Here is a 19,662-nt window from a genome sequence, read left to right on the forward strand (position 1 = left end):
GAAATAATGCAAAGACCAAAAGAAGAGATCATAAACGGGCAGATATATTGAAATATGGACACCAGTAATCCCAATAAATAAATAAACTATATACAAAATATATACATCTACTAAATGTAGTCCAACCACTGTCCGTGGATCACAGGGTTCCTGTGCAAAGGGGCAAGGCCCAGTCCCACGACAAGAACTCCACGGAGAGAACACTGCAGGGGCATCAGAAAGAAAATCGGACAGGCACCTCAGGGGGAAGGGAAGGGGGGGCACCTCAGCCACTTGAGTACACGACGCCAGATCCACGAGGGGACTCCATGACCACTGGGCCATCCTGGGGAGAGCAAAGCCACAGTCCAAACAGTCCATACAGTGGGTGGCCTGCCCACTGGGCCATCCTGGGGAGAGCAAAGCCACAGTCCAAACAGTCCATACAGTGGGTGGCCTGCCCACTGGGCCATCCTGGGGAGAGCAAAGCCACAGTCCAAACAGTCCATACAGTGGGTGGCCTGCCCACTGGGCCATCCTGGGGAGAGCAAAGCCACAGTCCAAACAGTCCATACAGTGGGTGGCCTGCCCACTGGGCCATCCTGCGGAGAGCAAAGCCACAGTCCAAACAGTCCATACAGTGGGTGGCCTGCCCACTGGGCCATCCTGGGGAGAGCAAAGCCACAGTCCAAACAGTCCATACAGTGGGTGGCCTGCCCACTGGGCCATCCTGGGGAGAGCAAAGCCACAGTCCAAACAGTCCATACAGTGGGTGGCCTGCCCACTGGGCCATCCTGGGGAGAGCAAAGCCACAGTCCATACAGTCCATACAGTGGGTGGCCTGCCCACTGGGCCATCCTGGGGAGAGCAAAGCCACAGTCCATACAGTCCATAACAGACCCCACTGCCACTGGAGGAGGCAAGTTGGCCAGAGGACATCCTGCAGCCCTGCCCGAGATAGATCCTGCCCTGCCACGTCTGCCAAAGGGCCAGCGGTTCTTGCCTTGAAGGGCCCAGTTCAGCGGTTCTTGAGACGGCGGGGCCCAGCGGAGCGGTGCTTGAGACGGCGGGGCCCAGTTCAGCGGTCCTTGCCCTGAAGGGCCCAGTTCAGCGGTTCATGAGATGGCGGGGCCCAGCGGAGCGGTGCTTGAGACGGCGGGGCCCATTTCAGCGCTCCTTGCCTTGAAGGGCCCAGTTCAGCGGTTCTTGAGACGGCGGGGCCCAGTTCAGCGGTTCTTGAGACGGCGGGGCCCAGTTCAGCGGTTCTTGAGACGGCGGGGCCCAGTTCAGCGGTTCTTGAGACGGCGGGGCCCAGTTCAGCGGTTCTTGAGACGGCGGGGCCCAGGTCAGCGCTCCTTGCCTTGAAGGGCCCAGTTCAGCGCTCCTTGCCTTGAAGGGCCCAGTTCAGCGGTTCTTGAGACGGCGGGGCCCAGTTCAGCGGTTCTTGAGACGGCGGGGCCCAGTTCAGCGGTTCTTGAGACGGCGGGGCCCAGTTCAGCGGTTCTTGAGACGGCGGGGCCCAGGTCAGCGCTCCTTGCCTTGAAGGGCCCAGTTCAGCGCTCCTTGCCTTGAAGGGCCCAGTTCAGCGGTTCTTGAGACGGCGGGCCCAGTTCAGCGGTTCTTGAGATGGCGGGGCCCAGTTCAGCGGTTCTTGAGACGGCGGGGCCCAGTTCAGCGGTTCTTGAGACGGCGGGGCCCAGTTCAGCGGTTCTTGAGACGGCGGGCCCAGGTCAGCGCTCCTTGCCTTGAAGGGCCCAGTTCAGCGCTCCTTGCCTTGAAGGGCCCAGTTCAGCGGTTCTTGAGACGGCGGGGCCCAGGTCAGCGCTCCTTGCCTTGAAGGGCCCAGTTCAGTGCTCCTTGCCTTGAAGGGCCCAGTTCAGCGGTTCTTGAGACGGCGGGGCCCAGTTCAGCGGTTCTTGAGACGGCGGGGCCCAGTTCAGCGGTTCTTGAGACGGCGGGGCCCAGTTCAGCGGTTCTTGAGACGGCGGGGCCCAGGTCAGCGCTCCTTGCCTTGAAGGGCCCAGTTCAGCGCTCCTTGCCTTGAAGGGCCCAGTTCAGCGGTTCTTGAGACGGCGGGGCCCAGTTCAGCGGTTCTTGAGACGGTGGGGCCCAGGTCAGCGCTACTTGCCTTGAAGGGCCCAGTTCAGCGGTTCTTGAGACGGCGGGGCCCAGTTCAGCGGTTCTTGAGACGGCGGGCCCAGTTCAGCGGATCTTGAGACGGCGGCCGGTCTATGGCCAACTGCTAATTGCCTGGTGGTGCCCTCCTGGGCAGCGGGGATGGTGCTCCTTCAATGCCCACCTGGGCTGTGGGTGGTGGGGCCCTCCTGGCCAGCTGGGCTGGGTCCTCCCTGGGCAGCGGCTATGGGGGTGGTGGGCTCTCCCGGGGCAGCTGTGCCGGTTCCTCCCGGGGCAGCGGCTATGGGGGTTGTGGGCTCCTCCTGGGCAGCAGGCCTGCTGCCTGACCTCTCCGACTTGCTGCCCTTGCCCTCCTTAGTCGTGGGCCTGTGGCCCTTTCCTCCCTTTGGAGCTGTGGCTGGTGACTGTCTCTGGGTGGTGTCCGGGGGGGATGTAGAAGGCGGGCTCCTGCGGCGCCCCTTCCGCCTTCTGCTCCTCTTCCCAGGGGGTGGGCTGCCTGTCCCCTTGCTGCTGGGCGAAGATCCAGACATGCGGGCTGGCGGGCTCCAATACCCCTGCACCCTTGTCAAGGGGGCTGCAGGGCTGGTGGTGGCTGAGGTGCTCTTCTTACCCCGACGAGAAGGAGGGGGGGGCTCAGGGTCAGGAAAGAAGTTAGTAGTGGCGAGGAAGAGCTTCTTGGGACAATGGAGAGTGGTAGGTACAGTGGGAATGGGAGTGGAGGGAGAGGATGTGGTTGTAGGTGAGTCACGTTTGCTGTCTTTGGGTGCAGGTGCAGGAGGGATAGGCTGTCGTGAGGTGGATGGCTGTTGGGTGGGTGGGTGGCTGCGTTTGTGTGGTGTGGAAGAGGGGGTGACAGACACAGTGGGAGAGGACACAGGGGACGTGTAAATGGCAGTGGGGGTGGTGACTGCACGTGTGCGGACTGGAGTGGAGGGTGTGCTGGTGATGGAAACACTGGCTGATGGTGAGGTGAATGGAGGTGTGAGTGTAGACGTCACAGGGAGGGAGGAGGGAGACGAGGAGGTGGGGGTCACAGAGGTGGTAGTGACTGTTGGCATGTCTGCATCGGAATGTTGCGTGTGTGAATGTCTGCGTGATCTGTGTTGCTTATGTTTGGATGAGCTTCTCTTGGGTGTTGAGGTGTGTGCAGGCTGGTCTGATGGTGTGGGTGGGACAGGCAGAGGAACAGGAGACTGGGAGGAGGGAGTTAGTAGAGGCAGGCAGGAGACAGGGACAATGGCTGCCGTCAGTGCTGAGGCCAGAGCCTGGAACGATCGCTGATGGGCAGCCTGACCCGAATGAATGCCCTCCAGGTACGCATTGCTGCGATGAACCTCCCTCTCCACCCCCTGGATGGCATTCAAAAGGGTAGTCTGCCCAACAATGAGCGTTCGGAGGAGGTCAATGACCTCCTCACTGAGGGCAGCGGGGGTAACAGGGGCAGGGCCTGAGGTGCCTGGGGCGAAGGAGATGCCCGGCTTCCTGGCAGAGCGGGCACGGGGCGAACGCTGAGGGGCTGCTGGGAGGGCGGAGATGGTGCGCTGGGTGGCGGCTGTACCTGTAATGGCGGGGGGCACGGATGGTGCCACCCCCGCAAGGGAGCCCCCTTCCGAGGACGTGTCCGTGTCGCTGCAGGGTCCAGTCGTACCCGTCGTGGAGCTCCCCTCGCCCTCCGTCTCACTGGTCCAGTCTGACTCTGTGGCATGGCCCTCCTGGGCCATGTGAGATGCAGCTCCCTCCTGCCCCGATGCCACTTCTCCTCCGCCTGATGATGCTGATGCACACAAGCACAGAAAGACAAACAAAAAGGGGGGGGGAGAGAGAAATAAAGGGATATTGAGTACATGGATCTCCGGTACAGTTAGCGGACATGACAGACACAGATGCCCCCTGCACTAAGTTGCGCACTTGGGGTCCGCTACGCATTCCGTGGAACATGCCCTACACGCCTAGAGTTGACAACTGCACCCATGGATGACACGGCCCAGGGATGGCTGTACTGACAAACTACTGAGGGTGGTGGCTGGGGACACAGGGGCTTACGGGGGTGCCCAGCCTACAGATATCGCCCTGGCCTAGGGGGACCCCCAGCCATCCTCCCCCAACCAGACACCTCCACTGCGCGACAACAGAGTAGATAATGCTTGTACTCACCCCCTTGTGTCTGCTGTGCTGCCCTCACGCGCCCATCCAAATCAGGGTAGGCCACCGCCAGGATCCGGAACATCAGGGGGCTCAGTTGACGGCAGGCACCCCGCCTACGTTGGGAGGCCATCCCCAGCAGAGACTCGGCGGTCTTCTTGGTCCTGCGGCGGATGTCCTCCCACCTCTTGCGGCAGTGGGTGCCCCGTCGATGGTGGACCCCCAGGGTCCGGACTTCCTTGGCGATGGCACGCCAAATCCCGATCTTCTCATGGGCGCGGACCTATGTGACACGTACAGGGAGGGAGAAATACCATGGTCAAGTTTGTCAGCATTTTCCTTGCCAGTGGCCCAACGCCCCCCATCCCCGCCAGGCCCCCCGCCAGGCCCCCCGCCAGGCCCAACATGCCCCCCATCCCCCCCAGGCCCCCCGCCAGGCCCCCCGCCAGGCCCAACATGCCCCCCATCCCCGCCAGGCCCCCCGCCAGGCCCCCCGCCAGGCCCAACATGCCACCCATCCCCGCCAGGCCCCCCGCCAGGCCCAACATGCCCCCCATCCCCGCCAGGCCCCCCGCCAGGCCCCCCGCCAGGCCCAACATGCCCCCCATCCCCGCCATGCCCCCCGCCAGGCCCAACATGCCCCCCATCCCCACCATGCCCCCCGCCAGGCCCAACATGCCCCTCATCCCCGCCAGGCCCCCCGCCAGGTCCCCCGCCAGGCCCAACATGCCCCCCATCCCCGCCATGCCCCCCGCCAGGCCCAACATGCCCCCCATCCCCGCCAGGCCCCCCGCCAGGCCCCCAAGCCAGCCAGTGTCCCCAAATCCAGATTGAATTAAACTCACTTGTTGGTCTGGAGGACCGTAGAGTAGCGCATACTGGGGGAGGACCCCATCCACGAGTTTCTCCAACTCCTCTCCAGTGAAGGCAGGGGCCCTTTCCCCAGGTGCAGCAGCCATTGTCCCTTCCAGACCGAGGTCACAGCAACACTTGCAGTATAGGTCCTCTCCTGTGAAAGTTCAAGTCGCAAGTGGATAAGTAGATAGAAAATGGCGGTCACGTCCGCGGCGGTGCGTACCACGGCGGTGCGTCCCGCCACCGCCGGCGCCCTTCGCCATTGGCTCCTGAAACCCATAGGCTTCAATGTTAACCAATGCGGCTTTGCGCCGCGGTCTTCGCCCGCCGCCCGCCGCGGTGTGCCACGCCAGCGCATTGACCTCACATCCCATTGTCACACTTCACAGGTCAGGCAGCCGCCATTTCCAGGGCCCACATGGCTCAATTTCAACTGCGTCACACAGGCCTAGGCCTTGCATAGCCACTCAGACACGCCATTCACTGCATAGAGAATCGTATACTGTGCTAGCTGTGAGTACGTACCTGTGGGTTGCTTGACTGTGTGCTCCATGTTGTCCTTCCTAGGCACCGTCCGCTGGGTTGGGCGAGGAGACGGATGAATCCTCCCGTGTACCGACCGCTGGTGGACCTGTCGACAATGGAAGAACGCCACATTATCCTGACCTACCGTCTTAACCGTGCCACTATCCATGAACTGTGTGCCCAGCTGGAGCCCGACCTGATGTCCCCCATCCGCCAACCCACAGGGATTCCCCCTCTGGTGCAGGTCATGTCAGTACTCCATTTCTTGGCAAGTGGGTCATTTCAGACAACCGTGGGAATTGCTTCTGGGATGTCTCAGCCCATGTTTTCGAAGGTGTTATCCAGAGTGTTGTCTGCCCTGATGAAATCCGTGAGGAGCTACATCATTTTCCCTGAGGTGGGCGAATTGGCTACAGTGAAGGGTGATTTCTACGCCCTTGGACATATTCCCAACGTAATTGGTGCCATTGATGGGACCCATGTGGCTTTGGTTCCCCCAAGAGACAGGGAGCAGGTGTACAGGAACAGAAAAAATTACCATTCAATGAACATCCAGGTGGTGTGTTTGGCTGACCAGTACATCTCGCATGTAAATGCCAAATTCCCAGGGTCAGTGCATGACGCCTACATCCTCAGGAATAGCAGCATCCCTTACGTGATGGAACAGCTACAGAGACACCGTGTATGGCTAGTGGGGGACTCTGGGTACCCCAACCTGTCGTGGCTACTGACCCCAGTAAGGAATCCCCGGACCAGGGCAGAGGAACGGTACAATGAGGCCCATGGGCGTACTAGGAGGGTGATCGAACGCACCTTTGGCCTCCTAAAGGCCAGGTTTAGGTGCCTGCATATGACAGGTGGATCCCTAATGTACTCACCTAAGAAGGTGTGTCACATCATCGTGGCCTGCTGCATGCTTCACAACCTGGCTTTGCGCCGCCAGGTGCCTTTCCTGCAGGAGGATGGTCGAGACGGTGGTGTTGTGGCAGCGGTGGAACCTGAGGAGAGTGACGAGGAGGAAGACGACGGGGCTGAAACAGACAACAGGGACAGAATCATTGAACAGTACTTCCAATAGGACACAGGTAACATTTCAAAGATAATTTAGTAAATGTTAACTACTCTCCAGCATCTCTGCTGCCTGTCTATTTGCCCCAGTGTATGATGACTGAGTTTTGGCTTTTCCCTCCCTATTTCAGATCTGGGGTCCCCACTACGAGTCCTGTGCTTCGTTTCCCCATGGACTACAGCTTTGTGGCAGCTGTTTGTTGACTTCACCATGTACAAGGACATATTTGCACTGTCATGTCAATTACAATCTATTGAAATCAAAGCCAGACTCCAGATATTTTGGTGCAAAATAGGTGTTTATTGAAGTGCTCAAAATGGGAAGGGTGGTTTCAAGTGGGTGGGGGCTATGGTGAAGGAATGTCCATGGCAGAGTCCAGAGTAACAGTCACACAGGTGCATTGTCCAGAGGCCTGTGGAGAGATGGAGCATGGGCAGTTCAAGGATGGACAGGGTGACAATGTGGGACAGTGGGATGACATCAGGTGGTATCCATTGCTGGCGGGGGTCTTGACATCCTACTCTGTCTTCTTGCGAGATCTCAGGGCCTTCTTGCGGGGTGGTTCTTCTCCTGCAGGAGGTGGGGGTCTGGTGGGCTGCTGCTGTGCGGGGGCCTCCTGTCCACTAGCGCCGGCGGAGGTGGTTGGCTGTTCTTGGTCCAGGCTAGTGGCAGGGGCCCTTGGGTGTTGTTCAGTGTCCGCCCTAGTGTTTACGAGGTCCTGCAGCAGCCCTACCATGGTAACCAGGGTGGTGTTGATGGCTCTGATGTCCTCCCTGTACCCCCGATAGTGTTCCTCCTGCAGTGCCTGGATCTCCTGGAACCGGGCCAGTACCGTCGCCATCGTCTCCTGGGAGCGGTTGTATGCTCCCATGATGGTGGTGAGGACCTCGTGGAGAGTGGGTTTCCTGGGCCTCTCCTCCCCCCCCTGTCGCACAGCTGCCCTCCGAGTTCCCCTGTTTCCCTGGGCCTCTGCCCCCTGGCCGGTGTGCCCACTACCACTGCCCCCAGGTCCCTGTTGTTGTTGGGGTGGTGGGTTATCCTGGGTGCCCTGTAGTGGTAGACACACCACAGATTGACGCGCCCTGGAGACAGAGGCATGGGCCCGCTGGGTGGGAGCTGTGCTGGTGTTCCCAGAGGGGTTAGGGTCTGTAGTGGCCTGGGCCTGTGTGAGGGGAACCGACTGTCCAGAGGTCCCCGATGGTCCGGGCTGGTCATCGGTGTCCAGGTCGACAGAGCTGCTGTCATCGCTGAAGGCCTCTTGGGTGGGGGGTGTGGATAATTCTGGCCCCTCCGCCGCGGTGTGTTGACGGTCGGGTCCTGCAGGGGTATAGAGGTATGGTTATAGTTTCAATGTGTGGCATATGGGTGTATCTGTGGGTTCTCGTGTCCCCAAGTGCTGGCATTTGTGTGTGGGGGCTTTGGTGAGGGTGGCTTGTGGGGGGGATGTGTATATGCATTGGGCATGCTTTGGTGATGGGTGTCCATGCTTAGTGGACGCATGCAGGCCTAGGTTTTGGGATGTGTGGGTTGTGATGGTGAGACATTGGCGGGGAATAGGTGTGCTGGGGGTGGGGGTGAGGATGGTGGTGGGGGTGAGGATGGTGGTGGGGGTGAGGATGGTGGTGGGGGTGAGGGTGGGGGTGGGGGTGAGGGTGGGGTTCGAGGATGGGGGTGAGGGTTGGGGTCTGATTTGGCATGCAGGTGGGGGGGAAGCAGTATTGAAGCTTCAACTTACCAGTATCCATTCCTCCGCCGACTCCTGCGAGGCCGTCAGGATGCAGGATGTTCAAGACTTCCTCCTCCCATGATGTGAATTGTGGGGGTTGAAGTGGGGGTCCTCCGCCAGTCTTCTGCACGGCGATGTTGTGCCTGGATACCATGGAACGCACCTTCCCCTGTAGGTCGTTCCATCGCTTCCTGATGTCTTCCCGATTTCTGGGGTGCTGTCCCACTGCGTTCACCCTGTCGACAATCCTCTGCCATAGCTCCGTCCTCCGGGCAATGCTAGTGTATTGTATCTGTGTGCCGAACAGCTGGGGCTCTACCCGAACGATTTCCTCCACCATGACCCTGAGTTCTTCGTCTGTGAAGCGGGGTTGTCTTTGGGGTGCCATGGGGTGGTGTGTATGATGTGTGGGGTGGAGTATGTGTATTTAAGTGAGTGTGGTGGTGTGTCTTGTTTTGTGTGTGGATAGTGTGTGGGTGATGGTGTTGAGTGGCTGTGGCTGTTATTTTTTGGATGCTGGTGTCTCGCTCTTGCCTTCTTTACGAATTTTTTAGCGTAGGGGTTTGTGGGTGATGTGGGTGGGTGTTTTATATTGTATTGTGTGTGTGGGAGTGGTGTGTGTATGTGTATCAGGTGTGTGGGATTCAAATCGTCCAATGTGGCTGGGTTTTGTTCGTTTGTGTGTATTCTGACCGCGGCGGTGTGTCCCGCCAATGGAATACCGCGTTTGAATGACCGCCGCGTGGATTCGTGGGTCGTAATGGCATGGGCGTATTTCTGTTGGCGTGACGGTGGAGGTTTTGTCACCTCCACCTTTCCGCCGACCGCTGGTCTGGCGGTCTGTTGTGGCGGTCGGATTTTCGGAGGTTTGCCTTCTGCGGGTCAGAATGACCGTGGCGGGTTTCCGCGACCGCGGCGGGATTATGGAGGATTTCTGACCGGCGGTAGGCGCCTTTTACCGCCGAGGTCAGAATGACCCCCTAAGTAACTTAGCACCCAACCTTTACCAGGTAAAGGTTAGACATAGGTGACTTATAAGTTACTTAAGTGCAGTGTAAAATGGCTGTGAAATAACGTGGACGTTATTTCACTCAGGCTGCAGTGGCAGGCCTGTGTAAGAATTGTCAGAGCTCCCTATGGGTGGCAAAAGAAATTCTGCAGCCCATAGGGATCTCCTGGAACCCCAATACCCTGGGTACCTCAGTACCATATACTAGGGAATTATAAGGGTGTTCCAGTATGCCAATGTATGTTGGTGAAATTGGTCACTAGCCTGTTAGTGACAATTTGTAAAGAGAGAGCATAACCACTGAGGTTCTGGTTAGCAGAGCCTCAGTGAGACAGTTAGGCATCACACAGGGAACACATACCTATAGGTCACAAACTTATGAGCACTGGGGTCCTGACTAGCAGGGTCCCAGTGACACATAACAAACATACTGAAAATATAGGGTTTTCACTATGAGCACTGGGCACTGGCTAGCAGGATCCCAGTGAGACAGTGAAAACACCCTGACATACACTCACAAACAGGCCAAAAGTGGGGGTAACAAGGCTAGAAAGAGGCTACTTTCTCACACCCAGGATAAGGAAATCTATGAGCAGGGGACACCCGTTTGTTTCCCTTGTCCTTAACTTGTGGAAGGCTCCCTGAGTCTGTAAGGATAATTGAGCGAGAATCTAAATTCAGATAGGTATTAAATCAGTTGTTTTCTACTTTTCTTGATGTAGCATCCATTCCTTAGCTGTTTAGTGCTGGGAAGCCCTTATGGGTAGCCATGCGCTCTATAAATCCTAAAGAATAGAATAAAATAGGATTTTGCTTCACAAACGTAGGCTTGTTTCACTAAATCGCTGGTTTTGTTTTATTCTGCTCTCAGCAATGATGTTGATTATTGCTGTTAGACTTGGTATTATTGGCATGGTCTCCCCTAACTTTTTGTTTCTACTTCCCAGGTTGCTTCTGTGTGCTGGACTCTGTTTTTGCTGTTTTGTTTGCTCTGGACACTTACCACTGCTTACTAGTGCTAAAGTGTAAGTGTTCCCTATATAAATCATATGTCTCCATGATTGACATATTTGATTTATAAGTAAGCCCCTAGTAAAGTGCACTAGAAGTGCCCAGGGCATGTAAATCAAATGCTACTAGTGGGCGTGCAGCACTGGTTTTGCCACCCACATTAGTAGCCCTGTAAACATGGCTCAGACCTGCCACTGCAGTGTCTGTGAGTGCAGTTTTAAACTGCCAATTCAACTTGGCAAGTGTACCTACTTGCCAGTCCTAACCCTTCCCTTTTAATACATGTAAGGCACCCCTAAGGTAGGCCCTAGGTAGCCCCATGGGCAGGGTGCAGTGTATGTTAACGGTGGGACATGTACTTATGTTTTTTACATGTCCTGAAAATGAAATACTGCCAAATTTGGTTTTCACTGCTGCATTGACTATCTCTCTCATAGGCTACATGGGGGGTGGCTTTAATTGTGATTAAAGTGCAGATTCACGTTGGGAGCAGATGGAAATATGGAGTTTAGGGTCTCTAAGCTCATAATTTAAAAATACATCTTTTAGTGAAGTTGTTTTTTATATTGTGTGTTTGAAAATGCACTTTTAGAAAGTAAGGCATTTTCTTGCTTAAACCATTCTGTGACTCTGCCTGTTTGTGGATTCCCTGTCCGGATCAGTTTGACAGTTGAGCTGTTTGCACCTCTCTTCTAGACAGTGATACAAAGTAGCTGGGGTGTAGCCTGCATATCCTGATGGGCCATCTGGGCAAGGGGAGGGGAGGATTGGTCACTTACACCTGAAAGGGCTGTGCCTGCCCTCACACAATGCAGTCTCAAACCCCCTGGTGTGTGTCTGGGGCCTAGCTTGAGACAGGTAGGATCTTGAAAACAGTAGAGACTTCTCTTTGAAGTAGGCCTACTTCAAAGGCAGAAAGGGGTATAAGAAGAGCACCCAAAAGCCCTGAAAATCAGATTACTTCTGGAACCAAGAGGATCTTCTGCCCAGGAGCAGAGCTGGAGAAGCTGGAGGAGGAGTACTGCCCCTTTGCCTATGACTGTGCTTTGCTGGGTTGGCCTGCAGTAGCTATTTCTGCCTGAGAGAGGACAAAGACTGACTTTTGTGTGACTTTCCACAGGTGAAGAATCTTCAAGGGCTTGAACTAAGCTTGCCTCCTGTTGTTGAAGTCTCAGAGACAACAAAGACTTCTCTCTGCCAGCACTTGGGCTTTCTTCTGAGAGTCCTGCCTGCCAAGTGGTGCCCTATACCTGTCTATGGGCCCTTGAAAGGTGCAGCTGGTGGAAAAGGACAGAAATCCATGCAAAGACCACCATGCGGGGAAACATTCAATGCACCACCCATCTTGCGGCTGCTAAATGAAGTGCTGACGGCCCGCAGCTAAAATTGGCGCTCAACCTGCATCACAGCTAGGAAATAAACTCAATACGGCTGGAGAAACAACGCAGAACACCTGCAGCGGCTGCTGTCAACGACACAAGCCTCCATGCAGCACGTTTTTTTGACATTGTGCGACAGGATTTCAACGCAACATCGCTGGGTGTGGAAAATCAACGCAAAGCCTGCCCGGACCCGAAGCACCCGTCCGGAATTGACGCATCGCTCTCTTGCAGGAGAGAAGAAACGACGCATGCCGACCAGGCTGAAGGAGTAACGCCGCACGGTCTTGTTTGTGAGTAAAAAAATGACACATCGCTGGCCTTTTCGGATGCACATTCGCCCATGCGGCTTTATTGTGATGCTACCCAGGTACGTTTGTGCAATAACAACATCATCACTGTTTTCTAAAGGATTTAAGACTCTTTTTCCTTTTTAAAATCATAACTTGACTTGTGTATGTTGGATTTTTCTCGTTTTGGTCTTGTTTTGTTTAGATAAATATTACCTATCTTTCTAAGCCTGTGTTGTGTCATTTTGTAGTGGGTTCAGTGGGTAATTGTGTATGTTGGTACAAATACTTTACACATTGCTTCTGAAGTTAAGCCTGCCTGCTCATGCCAAGCTACCAAGGAGGTGAACGGGGGTTAACTGAGGGTGACTCTCCTTTTCCCTGACTAGAGTAAGGGTCCTTGCTTGGACAGGGGGTAACTTGACTGCCAACCAAAGACCCCATTTCTTACAATGGCTTTTTGACAACTGTTTTTATCAGAGCTAAGCTGCTATTTACAGCTTTGGGTTAAGACACAAACCTCTCTTTGTTATTGTGCTATTGCGTTGTTTGTTTTTTTCTTGCCCAATTTATCTGTATTATTTCCATTGGGACCATTGCAACATTTCACCCATTAAATCATGCAGGTATTACAGACAGAGGCCCTCATTACTATCATGGCTGTGTGGGCCGCCATGCCGGCAGTGGTCGGAAATCCCACCAGCTGGCATGGCGGCCCACACCGCCACATAATGAAGCCAGAGAGGGCCGCCATAGGCGGCCCTCACCAACCGCCAGGCTGTCTCCGTCAGGCAGCCTGGCGGTGGACGGCACCATTATCCAAAAGGGCAGTGCAGCTGTCCCTCGGATAATGATCCCAAGTCCCCCACCCCCACCCTTTCCCTGGCAGGTTTCCCCACCAGGGAAAGGCAGGCGGAAGGGGTGCTCCGGGGCACTTGGCATGGACAGTGCAGGGGCCCCTGTGCAGTGCCCCATCATGCAGGTCACTGCCCGATTTACAGGCAGTGATCTGCGTGACAGGTGCAGCTGCACCCGCCGCACAGAGGCATTGCCGTCAATGTCCCGGCCAGGCATTCCTCTGGGCCGGCGGGTGGAAACAATGTTTCCGCCCGCTGGCCCAGAGGAATGTCCATTATACGGCCGGCGGGGTTCTGGGGGAGCTGGCAGTCACTGGGAAGACCGCCAGCATGAACACAGTGGTTTCGACTGCCGTGTTCATAATGAGGGCCAGAATCTTGGAACCAAAAATATCATGAACAAAAATATCATGTCAAAATTATTGATTACAAAAATATTGTTTTCCCCTACTTATAATAGAAAGTACAATATACATATTGTTTTACACTAATATCAGTAAAAAATATACAAAAATATAATTATATATATATGTATATATAGTTTAAACTAGTAAATCTTAAATATTGTAATATAAAACATTAATACAATGTAAATTAAATAAATGTAATTAATACTTAAAACTATATATGAATAAATACTTATGTACACACACACACATATATGTTTGTTGTGTGTATGTTTTGATATATATATATATATATATATATATATATATATATATATATATATATGTAACACTATTATTAAAAATACATATTTTACATTATATTGCATTTTGAGGGGTTGTTTTTCTTAACTTTACTACTATAAAACGCATATATCTATATATGTCTATATCTAAAGGTCTATCTATCTATCTATCTATCTATCTATCTATCTATCTATCTATCTATGTATAACACAAAAATAACATTAAATAAGTTAGCAAGTTAAATTTAAAACACTATATAATACCAAAATTGCAATATATATATATATATATATATGCATATATATATATATATATATATATATATATATATATATACATATATATATATATATATATATATATATTTATACACATGTTTCCAGAGCTCTATTAAAATGCTGCCACTCCACTTGCACAGTGGGTGCTGCAAAATGTGACGACAGACGCACAGTATATTCAACAGACATCCAAAGTAGGGACCTCACACTACTCACTTGGAATCATTGTGTTTCAGAAGAATTTTTAGGCACAAACAGGCCAAAATCAATATGAAAGCTCTGAGAAACATGTTTTAGCATTTTGCCTTCCTCAGTGTCAAAGCAGCCGGCCATTGATTGCTGTATACTGTACATACAAAAGTCGACTGTATCGGTGCAGGCATAGTTAATTTAATGACAGAGAAGATAAACACTGACCCTCCATTACCCATATCAACACCATAGTGGCCATATTAGTCAGTGCAAAATACAAAATAATAACATACATTATTATGCAGTTCATAATTGTTTGTCAATCAAAAACTAACATGATTAACTCAAAAAGCAATACTCACAAACTCCACATTAATAGCAATGTCTGTAAACAACCTAATAAAATCAGCATCCAAACTAAATAATATTATAAACAATTATCCCATCTACAGCTTTAGGATCAGTAGCAATCAGCCTGCTAGCTCAGGAGTGCACCAGTTCCGGCAAATGACATGTATGTAACATCAAATTGTTTGTGATCGCACACGTCACTCATTTCGAACATCCGATTGAATGTACTTGCAGGTTCATCTATAGATCATCTGTATCGCATCCTTTAAAAATATTATGAATATAATGTCTTTATTGCATGTGACAACTTGAAATTACGCCCTGGATGGACTTGCCTCCCCCACCCATTGATTGTTCCTCAATATGTCGGTGACTTCCTTGTCTGTGCTTGGGGAACTGGGAGAAGCTCTAGTCACAGCCTACCCAATATGTATCCACAATTCCTCATCACTATTAAGATCCGAGGGGTCTTGGTCTGTAAAACATTCAATAATATAATGTGATTCCAGTTGTCTTAAAACCCGAATCCTGTCACGTCCACTCTGATCTCTTGGGACCTGGTCTATATAGAAAAAACATTCCATACTGCTATCACTTTTGTAGTACATTCGAAAATGTCTGGCCAGTGGATGTGATGTGTCCCGATTCTTGATAGCACACATGTGTTCCAAGACTCTCTTTTTGGCAGTGAGCATCGTACTCCCTATATATTTCTTGTCACCAGAACAAATGAGGCAATATACCACAAAGTTACAATTCAATAATTTGTTGATGGTTTTCTTCACTTGTTTCCCCATACTTCATACTTCTTCACCGTGACACTGAATTTACAGGCTTTGCAGCGTGTGTAGGGGTAACATTCTGCGGTTGATGGTTTCTCCTGTCTGATGTCACTGAAGTGACTATATACTAACATGTCTTTTAGTGAAATATTTTTTCTGTAAGTTATTTGTGGGGCTGAGGGCAAGCTGCGAACTATCACCTGATCTGTCTTTAATTGCTTTAAATTAAACAAATGTGTGGAATCTACTGCAAAGCTTATAATTAGCCTTACCACATCATCATTCTGCCCTCCTCTACTAATTAGCTGGTATAGTAATTGTTGTCTGTCTATCACATGCACCTTTTACACTGCCTGGTTCAGCACCTTCCTGGAATACTTCTGGTTGAGCACATTCCTGGAATAACTCCTTTGTTGGAATCTAGTCAATGTGCCTTTCTCAGCTTTGATATACTCAATAGGTGATGAACAGTTTTGTTTAATGCGCGACAGCTCACTAAACGGTCTGCTTCTAATGAAACACTGCAAGTGCTGCTGGCTCTTAGCATGCAATATAGTATTAATGGCTGCTGGTTTACGATGAAGTGCAGTATGTAACGGTTATCAACACAATTGACTTTCGTATATATACAACAGTAAAAAGCTGCCTGCTTTGACACTGAGGAAGGCGAAATATGGAAATGCATTTGTCGAAGATTTCATATTGATTTTGCACTGTTTGTTGGCTAATAAATCTTCTGAAACACAACGATTCTCCGTGAGTGCACGATTACTACTTTGGATGTCTTTTGATTTTGTTAATTTATATATAACTATATATATATATATATATATATATATATATATATATATATATATATGTATATATATATATATATATATATATATATGTATATATATATATATATATATATATATATATATATATATATATATATATATATATATACATATATATATTAGATAGATAGATAGATAGATAGATAGATAGATAGATAGATATTCACTTAAAAAAAAAAGGTTACAGGGATGTCATAGTTAGGTTCTGAATATACTTGCACAAAACCAGAGAAATTCAGTTATAGTTAGAGTTATTTCAAGTAACTATAACTCACAGCCTATTGTAACTATAACTCGCTCCCCCACCATGCACAGATTTTTCTTCAATAATTTGACTTCTAATGCTTCATTGATACTTTTATTGACATTATTAAAGTTTTCATCAGTACTGTAATATCTGGGGTAATTAGCAGTGCATGGAGAGGACACGAGTTATAGTTACAGTTGCCACGCCATCCCCCCTCCCCGGTCCAATTTCAACCCTGGGCCCAGCTATGTCACTGGATACCCAGTGCACCAAGTGTGCACAATGGGGACTCTGAGGGGAGCCTCAAGGTGCCCATGGTTACAGCTGGCTACCAGCCTCCTGCGGAAGACAACATTGCTTTTGCAGACAGGGAGCTGCTAAACATGCTGCTCCCTGTCTGAAAAAAGCAATAATTTTTTCTGTATCACAGTCTGCATCTCTGCGAGCAGGGACTCAGAGGAAACCTCTGCTTCCAGCAAGCGAGAGCTGTTTGACAGCTCTCATTTTCTGGAATTGGAGATTTTGCTGTGACTTTGCGGTGGCTTGGCACGGTGAGCAAGAGAATTGATGGATTAAACCCAGATCTGTGACAGGGGTGAATGTTTGGTTTGTTTTGCATTCCATCCATCGGTTGGTTTGTTTTGCTAAACTCAGTGCACTGGGTATGCCCAGACGTGGGTCCTGGGATCACTATGCCACTGCATTCAAACTAGCCTGGCTGATGAGGGGTGATTCATCAAAACCAGTCCCAGGATGCTTGTTTCCAGTCCAGGAGGACCTGGCCTGGAAGTTCAGGCTGGATTGTTCTCCTGGGGAACAGCTTGAAGACTGATTCAATAAATTTGGGTCCAAAATGGGCTGGCATGGTATGCAAAAGTATTGATTTATTAAACCCAGATCTGTGACTGGGGGTGAATGTTTGATTTGTTCTGCATTCCGTCCATCATTTGGTTTGTTTGCTTTTGTGGCCGGGAGCTGTCAGCTCCCATCAAGTCACAGGGAACAACTATGTGGTGGGTACCCCTGGACATCGCACGTGCCCACCCTGGGTGGTGGTGTTCACCAGGGCCAGTTTTGGCTCTTTGAGGGGGGTCCCCTCCAACATTTCACTTAGCCCCAGGGAGATGGTGGTCCCTAGGGGTCTGCAGCAGACCTCCTTCAGTATTTTATTACATCCCCAGGGAGGAGGCAGTCCCCACGGCTACCGGATGGCCAAATAGACCCCTTTAATTGTCATAATTGCCCCTGTGAGGAGGCAGTCCATGGGGCTGTTAGGGAGGTCTGCTGGACCCCCCTACTTAATTGACACACTTTGCATGGGGGAGGTGGTGGTCCCTGGGGTGGTTGGGGTTGGGCTGTGTGGCCTCCCCACATTTCATAAAATATTAGTCCTGGGGAGGTGGTGGTCCACGACGCTGTGGGTGGGGATCTGCATAAAGTTATTGATTATTATACAATTTAATAATTAATTATCAACACAAGAAAGTATTACTTAATTACATTTCCAAACTAAAATAAATAAGTACAGCACAAATAACATAATTAACAATAACAAATAATTTTTAATGCATTAATAGTTAATTGATAGCTAATTATTCATTAACCCCTTCGCTGCCAGCCCTTTTCCCCCTCAGGTGCCAGCCTTTTTTTGGCTATTTGGGGCAGGGCGTGCTTAGGCCCTCATAACTTTTGGTCCACATAAGATATCTATGCCAAATTTGTGTCCTTTTTTTCCAACATCCCAGGGATCCAAGAGGTACCCAGACTTTGTGATTTCCCCTGAAGGAGACTATGAAATTAGCCAAAATACAGTGAAAATTTTGTTTTTTTAAAACAAATTAGAAAAAAGGCCTGCAGAAGAAGGCTTGTGGTTTTTTCCCCTGAAATTGGCATCAACAAAGGGTTTGCAGTGCTAAAATCACAAGCATCCCTGCTTTCAGGAACAGGCAGACTTGAATCAGAAAACCCAATTTTTGAACACAGTTTTGGCATTTTACTGGGACATACCCCATTTTTATGATTTTTTGTGCTTTCAGCCTCCTACCAGTCAGTGACAGAAAGGGGTGTGAAACCAATGCTGGATCCCAGAAACTTAAACATTTCTAAAAAGTATACAAAATTCAAAATTCAGCAATGGGTAATTTGTGTAGATCCTACAAGGGTTTCCTACAGAAAATAACAACTGAAATAAAAGAATATAGAAATTGAGGTACAAAACAGCAATTTTTCTCCACGTTTTACTCTGTAACTTTTTCCTGCAATGTCAGATGTTTGGAAGCAATATACTGTTACGTCTGATAGACTTTTCTGGTTGTGGGGACATAAAGGGCTTGTAGGTTCATCAAGAACCCTAGGTACCCAGAGCCAATAAATGAGCTGCACCTTGCAGTGGGTTTTCATTCTGTACCGGGTATACAGCAATTCATTTGCTGAAATATAAAGAGTCAAAAATAGGTATCAAGAAAACCTTTGTATTTCCAAAATGGGCACAAGATAAGGTGTTGAGGAGCAGTGGTTATTTGCACATCTCTGAATTCTGGGGTGTCCATACTAACATGTGAATTACATGACACGTCTCAAATAGATGTCTTTTTTACACACTGTCTTATATTTGGAAGGAAAAAATGTCTATCAATAGGTGATGAACAGTTTTGTTTAATGCGTGACAGCTCACTAAATGGTGTGCTTCTAATTAAACACTGCAGGTGCTGCTGGCTCTTAGCATGAAATATAGTATTAATGGCTGCTTGTTTACGATGAAGTGTAGTATGTAACGGCTATCAACACAATTGACTTTTGTATATATACAACAGTAAAAAGCTGCCTGCTTTGACACTGAGGAAGGCGAAATATGGAAATGGGTTTGTCGAAGTTTTCATATTGATTTTGCACTGTTTGTTGGCTAATAAATCTTCTGAAACACAACGATTCTCCGTGAGTGCACGATTACTACTTTGGATGTCTTTTGAATTTTTTTATATACATATACATATATATATATATATATATATATATATATATATATATATATAGATATATATATATATATATAGATATAGATAGATAGATAGATAGATAGATAGATAGATAGATAGATAGATAGATAGATATTCACTTAAAAAAAAAAGGTTACAGGGATGTCATAGTTAGGTTCTGAATATACTTGCACAAAACCAGAGAAATTCAGTTATAGTTAGAGTTATTTCAAGTAACTATAACTCACAGCCTATGGTAACTATAACTCGCTCCCCCACCATGCACAGATTTTTCTTCAATAATTTGACTTCTAATGCTTCATTGATA

The sequence above is a fragment of the Pleurodeles waltl genome, chromosome 3_1, assembly GCF_031143425.1.
Source record: "Pleurodeles waltl isolate 20211129_DDA chromosome 3_1, aPleWal1.hap1.20221129, whole genome shotgun sequence".
Classification (NCBI taxonomy): domain Eukaryota; kingdom Metazoa; phylum Chordata; class Amphibia; order Caudata; family Salamandridae; genus Pleurodeles; species Pleurodeles waltl.